Source organism: Sapajus apella, unplaced genomic scaffold, assembly GCF_009761245.1.
Source record: "Sapajus apella isolate SASKATOON/1434 unplaced genomic scaffold, GSC_monkey_1.0 scaffold127, whole genome shotgun sequence".
Classification (NCBI taxonomy): Eukaryota; Metazoa; Chordata; class Mammalia; order Primates; family Cebidae; genus Sapajus; species Sapajus apella.
In genome coordinates, this window is record NW_022437067.1 from 1917565 (window position 1) to 1930350 (window position 12786).

Below are 12786 nucleotides of genomic sequence, written 5' to 3' on the forward strand. Positions count from 1 at the left end.
CGGCTGCCTGCGGGATCCAGGGTCCTGGATGTGTTCCGAGCAGTGCTCAGCTCTGTGCAGTGCCTTTCTCACCTCTGCAGCTGCTCAGTGAGATCCGCCGGCTCCTCCTGACCAGTGCCCAGACCCGACAGTGCCCCCCACCGACTCTCCGTGTGGGGCAGGGTCTGCCTACGGCTCCCCTGAGCGCAGCGGGGAATGTGCGGTAGAGGCTGTCCCAGGAGGTCTTCACCCTACCAGGGAGGAAGCTCCGCACACTGCCCTTTCCAGGGCCTGCTCTTCACTCGGCCCTGCCTTCACCTTGCAGGAGGCACTGGGGTAGGGAGGTAGGAGCCCCAACTCGGAGGCCGGCCTGTGGGCTCAGATCCCACGCTGCCCTCCCTAGCCCGTGAGGACGGTGGTGATGGAGAAGCTGTTCGGAGTTTCTCCTTCAGCACAGCGTGGGCAATGCTAGTGCCTCTGACCCCGGCCCGAGGGGAGCGCTGCCTGAGGAGTGCCTGAGTGAGGGCGAGATGGTAAGGAACACAGGTCCCCACACTGCTGGGCTTACTGTCTGCTGAGGAAGGAGACCGTGACCAAAGGATGCCAGTGGTAGCGGCTGAGGTGGCAGGTGTGTGGGGGAGAGGCGGAGGCAGCATTCAACGCCATCAGGCAAAACCCAGCATTGAAACAGGCAACACTCACTGGCCGTCCTTCCCGCGATGCTGCCCGGCAGACAGGCCCTCCCGGCTCACCGGAATTACGGGCTCGGTGCCTTTCCTAGATGCTGGGCTGTCCTAGCCCTGTGCCCGGGAGAACGCGGAGAGCCACGCAGAGGACCCCCTCCGGGAGAGAGGCCGAGGGGCGCTGCAGGGAGCAGGTGCCGCCCATCCCGCCCAGAGCGAGGAGCGGATGGCAGGGATCCTCCCCCGTTCTCGTCCGCAGCGGAGGCCTCTGTGCCCGGGGCACCTGTGCAGCTGGGGCTGGTCTGGACTCGGGATCGTCCTTCCATCCAGTTTTTTGCATCTGATTGGTGCCTCGTAAATGAACTAAGAGGAATTGTTGACTTCATCATTGTGTGTTTGTTTCAAAGTCATGATTTTCCTCCTGAAAAGATGACACTTTAACTCCCCTCAGGGGGCGACCCGCGGAGGCTCCCCAGGGCAGGGTCCACCACGGAGCTGGGATCTGCAGGACAAGTAGGGCTGACTTGGAGGAAGGGGAGGGAGAGCAGGGACAGAGGTCCCGAGCCCGGGTGGCAGGCGCAGTCCTGGAGTCCCAGCCAGGCTCCTTCCTGCCCGCCAGCCTGGCCTGGAGTCTGACGGGGGGCTCCCTACCTCCTCCGCGTCAGTGACACCGCCCCGATGCCTGTCAGGTGACCTTGCTCCTGGAGCCCCGAGTCTCCTCACCCATTTCTTCTTCCTGTGCCAGGCAGCTGAGGACAGTGGCTGTGAACTGTGTGTGGGGGCAGCCAGCCTCGGGTCCAGGCTCGGCTTGGACACGGCCCAGCACTGTGCCTCGGGCGGTGACCTGGGCTCTGACTCCGCCTCGTCGCTCGGCACACACAGAGGGAACCTGAAAAGCCCTGCTGCTCAGGAAGCTGCCGGAGGCCCTCAAAGGGGTCGGGCAGGTGGGGTGCAGGTAGAAGCTTATGGCCCACAAAAGCGGGCACTCGGCCGCGCCACCTGGCCTCCTTCACAGCCCCCCCGCCCTCGGTTCACCTGCTGGAACCGCCCATGGGAGGGGGGGTGGGAGCTCACCTATACCTCACCGTCTGGGAGTGGGGGTGCTGTGCGGTCCCTGCACCCAGGCCAGCCACGAGACCGTGGCAGTCAGGAGCTGGGACCCCACGAGACCGTGGCAGTCAGGAGCTGGGACCCCAGGCCCTCGGGAGTTGGGGCAGGGGCAGGGGCTGGAGTTGCAGGAGGCCCTTCTCACAGTCTGTGTCCTGGGCTGAGCCTGCTGAGCCGCAGCTGGGACCAGCTGGCATTTTTGGCACTGCACCTGCTGCTGAGCTCCGTGCCCCCAGAGACATGCCCGCCGCAGCCAGCGTGCTCAGGCCCCCGGATCCCGCAGCCTGGGGCTGGGAATGGCGCCATTTTCAGGGCTCCAGGAGCAGGGCTGGAGGGCTGCCCTCCCTTCGCTGACAGCCACCTGGAAGGCCACACTCAATGGAGGACATGGAGCCCCCCCAGGCGGTGCCAACGGGGGCCTTGTGGACCACCCAGAAGGCCATGTCTGTCCAGCTCAGGCTCTGGGAGCAAAAGAAGAGGCAGCCCTGTGCCCTCCAGCCAGGACCCCCGTGGCCACAGCAGCTCCCCTGGAGCCCGTCCTTCCTCACTCCCTGCCTGAGCAGTCCTGGCCAGAGGAAGGGACACGTGATGACAGAGGCCACTGGCCAGCCGGGGAAGGAGCAGCGCAGACAGGCATCGTGCAAGCTGCACCCCTGGCACCCACAGTGGGGCGGGCAGGCTGGGCCAGGGCCCTGGGCACTTGCCTCCCCTTCCCCTCCCCCTCCTCCGTTTCTCCTGTCTCGGGTTCACAGCATGGTCTGTGATTGCATGTTTATGCTTTCCTCCTCACGCTCCCCTCCCCTGCCCTAGGACATGAGCACGCCTGTCCTGGGGGCCACCACTCCGGAAAGAACCAGGGGTGACTGCTGGCGTTGGAGGGCGTGGCGGGATGTGTGCACTCGTGTATGTTGTGTGTATATGTCTCACATGTATGCTCCCTGTGCATGTGCTGTGTGTGTATGTGCTGTGTGTAGATATCTTGCATGTATATGCTGCATATATGTTCTGTGTATATGTGTGGCCTGTTTGTGTGTATATGTGCTGTGCTTATATATGTTATATATACACACATCACATACATGTATATGTTGCACACGTGTACTGCACACATGTGTGTACACATGTTCTGTGTATAGATGTTGTGTGTTTGTGTGTATATGTGCTGCACATATGTTGTATATATATGTGCTGCATGTTTGTGTATAATGTGTGTATATGTATTGTGTATATATGTGCTGTGTATACATGTTGCATCTATGTTCTGCATGGGTGTTGTGTGTTGTGTATATAATGGTGTGTGTATATGTACTGTGTGCATATGGGCTGTGTATATACATGTTGTGTGTATATGTTCCATATGTGTTCTGTGTATGTGCTGTGTGTGCCCACATTTTGTCTATAGGTGTTGTGTGTTTGTGTGTCTAATGGTGTGCAGTGATAAACACATGCAACAGTGTGAAGCCAGCAGCACGGGAGCAAACCAGACACATGCAGACACACCATTAGACGCACAACATGCAACACTCACACACAGGACGTGTGCATACACAGCACACACGCAGAACACACATGCAACATATACACACAACATACATACACACAGAACATATGCACACACCATTATACACACAACACACCATACCCACGCCCAGGACATGTGCACACACAACATATACACAGAAGACATGTGCAACATATACACACAACATATGTATACACAGCCCATATGCACACTAGAACATACATGCACACCATTGTCCACACAACACGACACCCATACACAGAACGTGTGCACACACAGCACATATACACAGAACACATGTGCACATATATACACAACATAGCCCATGTGCACACCGCACCTATACACACACCATTATACACACAACACACAACGCCCACACACAGGATGTGTGTACACACAACATATACACAGAACACATGTGCAACATATACACACAACATATATATACACAGCCCATATGCACACAGTACATATACACACACCATTATACACACAAACATGCAACACCTATACACAGAGCACATATGCAACATATATGCACAGCATATACATACACACACCATTATACACACACAACATGCAACATCTATACCCAGAACATTGTACACACAGCACATACACAGAACACATGCAACATACACACACAACATATATATAGACACAGCCCATATGCACACAGTACATATACACACACCATTATACACACAACACATAACACCCATGCATAGAACGTGTGCACTCACAATGCATATACATAGAACACATGTGCAATATATAAACAACATAAATGCTCATATGCACACCATACATATACGCACACCCTCTCCTTCCCACCGCCCCCCAGGCCGACCCCAGCTCTGCACCTGCACAAACAAGGCTGGGGCTGCCCCAAGCCTGCCCTGGACAGCAAAACTCCAGAATTTCCCTGAGCTCCGCCAGGTCCCCTTAGAGGAGGAGGGATTCCATTTCCCACACACTCCACACACTCACCAACACTTGGAGTTATTTGACTTTTAAATGCTTGCAAATTGGTTGGGTGTGAGCTAGAAAATCACTTCTGAGATTTGCATTTCTGCAAAGACAACTGAGGCGGAAAGTCCCCGTGTGGGCATGTGCCACCGCGGCCTCCCCCCTCTGAATGTGTGTATGGCTGGGTTTCCTTTTACCTGCGGCATTGGTCACTCCGCCGCTTCGGCAGAGATCCCCCCCCCGGCTGCTTTCCTCTACTGCGCTGTTCCCTGACCAGACAGCAACAAAGGTATTTTCTCACATTTTCTTGTCTTGACAGAATTGGGGTAGCTTTAACACTCACACCTAGGACTGCACCAGTCTGAGTTCACTTGGGTTGGAATTGACTTTTTTTATCCAACAAGCCGCTCTTCCAAACACAGGCACCGAACCATCTACCTTTTTTCCGCAGCTCCCGGGGCCTCCTCCTCAGCCCGTCCTGCCCGTGTGCCTCTGTGCCGTCCCCATAGCTGCGTCACACGGGTTCGCTTCGTAGATGTCTCAGCCTGACTCTTCCTGTTCAAAAATTTCTTAGCTATTTAGTAACCTTTGTTCAGCCCTGCAAACGTTAGAGTAAGTTAATTCGATCCTTTAAAAGCCCCGATGAAATTTTGATTGACGTGAAAGGGACTCTGTAATAGGAAGAACTGCTGTCTTTAAAATGACTACAATTGACAGTAATACATGGTGTATTTCAAAACAGCTAAAAGAGAAGCTTTGAAATGCGTCCAACACAGAGAAATGGTAACTATTTGAGGTGCTGGATACTCTTACATCCTGGTTTGACTGTTACACAATCCATGCATGTATCAAAATACCGCATGCCCCCAAAATACGTTCAAGCTTGATGTAGAAATAAAATCAGGTGAAGCTGTTCACCCCTCAGCGTGCTCCAGCCCCTCCTTTCTTCCTGGTTTATCTTCTTTAGAGGCTAAGCACTTTCCGGAAAGGCCGCATCAGTTCTTTGTTAAATTAATTTTGAGGCACTTGACAGACTGCTGCAAACGTGAATAGCGGCTTTTTTAAAAATTGCTTTTCTAATTGATGATTGTCACCACAGCGGAATTCTAGCGTTTTTGTGAGTCGTTCCCTTATGCAGACACTTGCTAACCTCTCCTACTATTTTATGTGGTTGTTTGTCTACATTTAGGATTTTTATACAGACGACAACACTTTGCAAAAAATGCTCGGTGCGTTCCTTCCTTTCAGCCCTCTGCGCCCCTCTTTCCAGTTTGTGTGTGACTGAGGGGACGAGGCTGACCGTCTTTGTTGAACGATTGTGTGGGTGGCCGGTAGCCTTGTCTTCTACAGGACCTCAAAGAGGATGCTTCACAACTCTGGTGACTGTGATGTCTGTCATAGGGGTTTTGAGATCACCTTTATCAGGTTAAGACAGATTCTTATTCCCAGTTTTCTGAAAAACTCTAGAGAGAGGATTTCTAAGTGTAGAATTTCTAAACTTGCAGTGGGCTCCGGGCTGAGCTTTGTCAAATTATTTTTTGTATGTATTAATCACCTTTGTAGTCTACTAACGTGAATTCTCCAATTTTCTTGTTTTTGTTTTAAAGACCGAGTTTTGCTCTGTTGCCCAGGCTGGAGTGCAGTGGTGTTAGCTCACTGCAACCTCTACCTCCTGGGTTCGAGAAATTCTGCTTCAGCCTCCCGAGCAGCTGGAACTACAGGCACCCATCACTATCTGGCTACTTTTTTTGTATTTTTAGTAGAGACAAGGTTTCACCATGTTGGTCAGGCTGGTCTCGAACTCTTGACCTCGAATGATCTGCCCTCTTTGGCCTCCCAAAGTTCTGGGGTTACAGGTGCGAGCCCCCAGTTTTCCGAATGTAAGCCGTCTTTGCATTCCTTGTACGAAACCTATTTGCTTATTTTGTGTCTTTTCTCAACAGTTTATCATGAAAATTTTCAATCCTCATTTTACAGCAAACACTCGTGCATATACCCGCTGTTCAGACTAACCTATTACTAACAAGATTTATTCATATTTGATACTGTTACAGGAATATTTTACCAAAATGCTGATCGCATATTCATCTGTACATCCACCTTCCTACCCTTCCATCCATTCATCTTTTTTAATGCATTTCCAAGTAAGTGGTGGACCTCAGCCCCTCAGCTGGGGTCGCAGGCGCACCACCACACCCAGCTAATTTCTGTGGTTTTTTGTAGGGGCAGGGTCTTGCTATGTTGCCCAGGCTGGTCTGGAACTCCTGGGCTCCCGAGATCCGCTCACCTCAGCCTCCCAACGTGTGGGGACCACAGGCGTCAGCCACCGCGCCCAGCCTGGGTTGTCAGTCTTTTAACTACGGCTGCTTTCGTGAGTGTGTGTTTTAAAATACACGGTTGGATGTCAGCATTTAATATTTTATTGGAGGCGTTCATCAGAAAAACTGGCCTGAATTTTCTTTTCTTTCTTTTTGTTGCTGTTATCCAGATGTGAGAACAAACTGACACCAGTCTGTGAAAATGAAACGGGCTGCTTTACCTATGTTATTGTTTTCTAGAAAAACAAGACAGATATATCTGTCCCTCGAAAGAACACACTTGTAAAACGTCCTGGTACACGGCTCTTTTCTGGGAAGGGTGGGGTCTTTGATTCCCACTTTGGACCTGTTGACGTTTCCCACAGGTATACCTTGGAGAGGCTATGGGTTCAGCTCCCGACTACCACAATCAGGTGAGGCACAGAAATGTTGTTCTATTAAACATGCTGTAGAACCATGTCTGAAAAAGCAACAGACATATCCTAATATTAAAATACCTTACCGCTGGCCGGGCGCAGTGCTTCACGTCTGTAATCCTAACACTTTGGGAGGCTGAGGCGGGTGGATCACCTGAGGTCAGGAGTTTGAAACCAGCCTGGCCAACACGGCAAAACCCTGTCTCTACTAAAAGTAAAATATTAGCCAGATGTGGTGGCAGGCACCTGTAATCCTAGCTACTTGGGAGGCTGAGGCAGAAGAATCACTTGAACCTGAGAGGTGGAGATTGCAGTGAGCCGAGATCATGTCATTGCATTCCACAGCCGAGGCAAAAAGAGCTAAACACTGTCAAAAAAAAAAAAAAAAAAAAAAGTACAAACAAAGAAACAAGCAAACCCATTACTGTTAAACAACACTGACGCTCACCGGCCTGAAGCGAGTGCTAACCTTGCGGGTGAGGGTCTCAACTCCCTGTTGGCACTGCTGGCTGACCAGGGCAGTGGTTGCTGGAAGCCGGGGTGGCCGAGTTTGAAGTTTGCTGCACCCATGGACCTTCTTTTGTGAAGCATTCCTGTGTAGCATGCAGTGCTGTTTGATAGCATGTCACCCACAAAAGAACTGCCTTCAAAATTGGAGTCAACCCTCTCCCGCCCTGCTGATGCTTTATCAGCTAAGTTTATGGGACACATCTGGGGACGGTGGCTCACTCGTGTAACCCCAGCGCTGTGGGAGGTTAAGGGAGGTGGATGGCTTGAGCTCAGGAGGTCAAGACCAGCTTGAACAACATAGTGAGACCCTGCCTCAACAAAAAAATACAAAAATTAGCTGGGCAGGTGGCACGCGCCTGTAGTCACAGCTACTTGGGAGGCTGAGGTGGGAGGTTGGCTTAAGCCCGGCAGATGGAGGTTGCCATGAACTGAGATCACACCACTGCACTCCAGACTGGGTGATCCTGTAAAAAAAAGAAAATATATATAGATAAAATATATATATTTCATCTGGAGGCTGGATGCGGTGGCCTACACCTGCAATCCCAGCACTTTGAGAGACTGAGGTGGGCGGATCATGAGGTCAGGAGTTCAAGACCAGCCTGGCCAACAAACACGGTGAAACCACGTCTCTACTAAAATATACAAAAACCTTAGCCGGGCGTGGCGGCATGTGCCTGTAGTTCCAGCTACTCAGGAGGCTGAAGCAGGAGGGTCGCTTGAACCCAGGAAGCGGAGACTGCAATGAGCCGAGATCACGCCACTATACTCCAGCTTGGGCGACAGAGCAAGACTCCATTAAAAAAAAAATCGTATGGAGTATGCCAAAGTTTTGTTTCATTTCAACACGGTCCACAGCATCGCTGCAGTAGAGTCTGTCTCCAGAAGCCACTTTCTTTGCTCATCCATAAAAAGCAAGTCCTCCTCATCCCAGTTTTCTCACGAGGCTGCAGCGGTTCAGCCCCAGCTTCAGGCTCCACCTCTAGCCTAGTTCTCCCGCTGTCTCCACCCCATCTGCAGTTACCACCTCTGTCGACATCTCTGACCCCTCCGAGCCACGCTGAGGGGTGGACTCCACCTCTCCCACACTCCTGTTCCTGTTGATATTCCTCCCATGAGTCCCATAGGTTGGTTCTTCATGGCACCTAGAAGGGCGACTCCTTTCCAGGAAGTCCCCAGCTGACTTTTCCCAGATCCAGCAGAACAATCTCTGTCTTTGGCAGCTGCAGCCTTGTGAAATGTACTGTATGTTTTACTTTTATTTCAGGTGCAGGGGTACTTGTACAGGTTAGTTATATATGGAAATTGCGTGTCTCAGATGATTTTGTCACTCAGGTAATGAGGATGGTACCTGACAGTTTTTCCAGCCGCTCCCTCCCCCCACCCTCTACCTTCAAGCAGACCCTGGTGCCTGCTGTTCCCTTCTTTGTCTCCATGTGTCCTCAGTGTTTACCTTCCACTTATAAGCAAGAACATGTGGAGGTTTTTTGGTTGCTGTTGTTGTTTTTGAGATGGAGTCTCGCTCTGTTGCCCAGGCTGGAGTGCAGTGGCACGATCTTGGCTCACTGCAACCTCCACCTCCTGGGTTCAACCTATTCTCCTGCCTCAGCCTCCCAAGTGGCTGGAACTACAGAGGTGTGCCATCTTGCCCGGCTGATTCTTGTAATTTTAGTGGAGATAGGGTTTCACCACTAAACCCCATGGTCAGGCTGGTCTTGAACTCCTGACCTCGTGATCCACCTGCCTCAGCCTCCCAAGATGCTGGGCTTACAGGCGTGAGCCACTGTGCTTGGCAGTATTTGGTTTTCTGTTCCCGTGTTACTTCACTCAGGATTATAGCCTCCAGCCCCATCCATGTTCCTGTAAAGGACATGATCTCATTCTGTGTGGCTGTGTAGTATTCCATGGTGTAAATGGACCACAGTGAAATGTATTTCTTCAATAATAAGATTTGAAAGTTGAAATGACTCTTTGATCCGCGGGTTGCAGAGTGGACGCTGTGTGAGCAGGCATGAAAAGCACGTCCTTGCACATCTCCGTCACAGCTCCTGTGCAAACAGGTGCATTGCCCGTGAGCAGTCATATTTTGAAAGGAATCTTTTCTGAAGAGCAGTTCTCAATAGTGGGCTTAAAATATTCAGGAAACCATGCTGTCAACACTTGTGCTGCTGCCCGGGCTTTGTTGCACGTCTAGAGCACAGGCCCAGCTGATTTAGAACAATTCCTAAGAGCCCTGGGATTTTCAGAATGGCAAATGTGCATTGGGTTCAACTTCCAGTGACCAGCTGCACTGGCCAGAAAAAGAGAGTTCGCTTATTCGTTGAAGCTTTGAAGCCATGCAGTGACTTCTCTCTAGCTCTGAAAGTCCTAGATGACACCTTCTTTAAATAGAAGGCTGCTCTGCCTGCACTGAAGGTCCATTGTTTGGTGAAGCCACCTTCATCAGTGATCTCAGCCGGATCTCCTGGAGACCCTGCCACAGCTTCTCCATCAGCTCCTGCTGCTTCACCTGCAGCTCTCGTGTGATGGAGACGGCGTCTCTCCTTCAACCTCGTGAACCGACCTCTGCTAACTGCGAGCTGTTCTTCTGCAGCTTCCTCACCGCTCAGCCTTCATAGAAGGAAGGAGAGTCGGGGCCTTGCTCTGAGTTAGGCCTTCCCTCGAGCGAATGTTGTGTCTGGTTTGATCTACCTCGACCCCAAAGCTCCCTCCGTATCAGCAGTGAGGTTGCTTCCGTTTCTTGCCATTCATGTGTTCACTCGACGAGCAGTTTTCATGTCCTTCAAGGACTTTTCTTTTGCACTCACAGCTTGGCTAGCTGGCACAGAGGCCCAGTGTTCGGCCTGCCTCAGCTTCCAGCCTGCCTTCCTCACTCAGCTTCATCCTTCCCAGCTTCCGATTTACGGACGTGAGCGTCTTCCGTTCACTCGAACACTTAGAGCCCTCTAGAGGGCTATTAACTGGCTTAATGCAAATATTTTTGTGTCCCAGGGAACAAGATGCCCAAGGAAAGGGAGAGAGACCGTGGGGGGGAGGGGAAATGACCAGTAGGTGCCTCTGTCAGAACACATCCAGAATTTATCAGCTCAGTTCACTGCCTTCTATTGCTGGGGCTCGTGGCACCCCAAACACGTACACTGATCGCAGATCACCATAACAGCCAGAATAACGAGAGGGCTGAAATATTGGGAGAATTAGCAAAATGTGACAGAGACCCAAAGAGGGCATGTGCTGTTGGGAGTATGGTGTCGATGGGCATCTTTGACTTGGGGCTGCCACAAACCTTCAGTTTGTAGAAAAAACCAAAAACAACAAAAAATAAAAACTGTGATATCTGTGAAGAGCAGTAGAGTGTCCTTCTTGGGCCAGGAGTGGCACTTGCCATTTTTCTAGAAATGCATCCACTGTATCTCAGATTCTTCTGTGAATATCTGTACCTGACAGTATCTAGTGGGCATTAGGGAAAGACCCTGGGCCAGGCGCGGTGGCTCACGCCTGTAATCCCAGCAACGCGGGAGGCTGAGCAGGGAGGATAGCTTGAGGCCAGGAATTTGAAACCAGCCTGGGCAACATAGCAAGACCCTGGTTGTGAAAACTTTTAAATTAAAAACATATAATAAACAAAGAGAGGGAAAGAAAGGCCTGGGCTTAAGGTAACAACAGAAATGATCTCAAATGATCTATAAAGAGAAAATGATTGAAAAAACAGAGAGAACAGCAGCGATCCGTGGAGTAATGGAAGACAGCCTGATGTGCGTGTATTGGGCTTTGTGAAGGGCAGGAAGAGAAGCAGCACGGTAGGAGAGCTGGAGGAGCACTTGCTCAAAGTTTTCAAAATGTGATTAAAGACTGTAAACGCACAGGTTCAGAATCTCAACGAACCCCAAGCAGGAAAAAAGAATGCCATCAAAGAAAACCATTCCCAAGCGTATCATAATCAAATGATTAAGATGACGAAAGGAAAATCTTACAAATAACCAGAGAACAAAAGTCATGCTATGTAAAAATGAACAAAAATAAGTGGGTAAGTGGATTTCTCACAGAAACCGTGTGAGCCAGAAGACAGTGCAGACTTCTCTAACGCACTGAAAGACAAAAAGATCAACTTAGAATTCTACACCTAATAAAGACTATCTTTCAAAAATGAAAGCAAAGAAATAATTTTTCAGTCAAGTAAAAGCTGAGAGAATTTATGGTCAGCAGACAGCACTACAACAAATATTAAATAACTTTCTTCGTAAAGAAAGAAATTACACAGGTAGAAACATAAACCTACACAGAGAAGTGAGGGAAACTGGAAATGACAAATATCTGTGTAAATATAAAAGCATTTAAATAATTTTGTAAATGTAAAACATAGCTTCTCAAAGGAAAAAATAATATATTAAAATTTACAATAATGAGGAAGTAAAAATGTCTGACAACAGCACAAGGAACAGAGGAGGGGAGGTGGGAGCCGCCACACTGCCCCAAGGCTCTCACGCTTTGTGTAAAGTGGTTTAACAGTATTTGAAGTCGTATTGTTACAGTAAGATGTATTCTATACATTCTAGAACAACCACTAAAGATAAAAGGTATAGCTCATAAGCCCAAAGCTCACTCATATCTATAATCACATTAAATGTAAATGGCCAAAACATTACAATTAAAAGGCAGAAATTGTCAGATGGATTTAAAAAAATCAAGACCCAGCTATATGCTGTCTACAAGACGCTCACTTTAAAGACAAAAACAAGGTAGATTAAAAGTTAAAAGATGAGAAAAGATACACCATGTAAACATCAACAAAAAAATCTGAAACTGCTATGTTAACATCAGTAAAGGTTGATTTGAGAATAGGATATATTTTCATGGATAAAGAAGGACATCTCATAATAATAAAAGGTTCAATCATTCAAGAGAAAGTAGTGATCCCCAATGTATAGGCACCTAACGACGGTAAAGGGCACGTCACTTCCAAGTATACACAGAACTATCACCAAGAGAGGCCATATCCTGAACCATAACTCCCAATGCATTTAGAAAGACTGAAATCATTTAAAAGACTAGAAATCAATAACAGAATGATGTGTGAAAATCCCCAATTATTTGGAAAGTAACCAATACACTCCTAAATAACTAACGGGTCAAAAAATAAATCACAAAAGGAATTTAAAAATATTTTGACCTGAATAAAAATGAAAACATAATATTTCAAAACTTTTGGGATGTAGTTAAGCCGTGCTTAGAGAAAAACTTGTAACATGAAATTCTTATGTTGGAAAAAGGGAAAATTTTGC